The sequence below is a fragment of the Peromyscus leucopus genome, unplaced genomic scaffold (genome assembly GCF_004664715.2).
Source record: "Peromyscus leucopus breed LL Stock unplaced genomic scaffold, UCI_PerLeu_2.1 scaffold_872, whole genome shotgun sequence".
In the NCBI taxonomy this organism is placed as follows: domain Eukaryota; kingdom Metazoa; phylum Chordata; class Mammalia; order Rodentia; family Cricetidae; genus Peromyscus; species Peromyscus leucopus.
In genome coordinates, this window is record NW_023505808.1 from 2,060 (window position 1) to 3,077 (window position 1,018).

Below are 1,018 nucleotides of genomic sequence, written 5' to 3' on the forward strand. Positions count from 1 at the left end.
TTTAGGAAAATATTTGTGGCTTAACTCACTGAATAAGCATGGGCAAGTGAAACTGTAGTGAATGTCCTTATACAATGGAAGAAGAAACACATTTTTTTCCTTAGAGAGGATTAAACAACTGGAGTGTCACTATTAATACATTATAATCTGTGGCAGTAGTCATAAGCAAGGCATCTATTGATAAAGGCAAGTAAGCCATCATACTTGTTTGAGAAAAATACAACATGAAAACAGCAATATATCCCAACCTATTAAGAGAGCATTCCACAGCAGCAATCAGAACGTACACAAATGCTGGGATCTGTGTTCAGAGATCTCAAAACCAATAGAAAACATCATACCAGGTGGACTTCACAGATATGTACAACACACATACCCTGTCCAACAGAATATACATTCTTCTCAGCAGCTCCTGGAACTGTCACTGTTTTAGTATTTTACATACATTATAAACCACAAAGCAAGTCTTAAAAATACAAAACTACATAAATACTCAAAAATTAAACAACACACTCTATAATAACCAGTGGGCCACTAAAGAAATCATGGAGGAAATTTAAAAGTAACTAGAATCATATACAAATAGAAACATAATTTATGAGAACTTCTGAGCTACATATAGCTAAGGTATTTCTAACAGGAACGTTCTCAGTAATATGCTTTCCTTAAAGAATAAGGGAGATCTGAAATAACTTAATTAAGTACCAGAAAGCCTTATAGAAACAGTAACAATAAAAACCAAAAGTAGTAGATGGCAAAAAATTATAAAGATCAGGGTGCCCCATCCCTGTTGATACATCTACTACGAAACACCTGCACCTGTGGTTTGGGGAACATTGCAGTAGATGAAACAGACAGCTTGTAAGAGTCCAAGGACCAGAACATCTGATGTTAGATTATGACACGTAGAAATGCCAAAGAAGTTAGACCCATGATGCTTCAACAACATGGCTGCCTAAGGAAGGTAGGTATGTTAACATGGAAGCAGAAAATCTTACAAGGCCCCAATCCAAGAAGA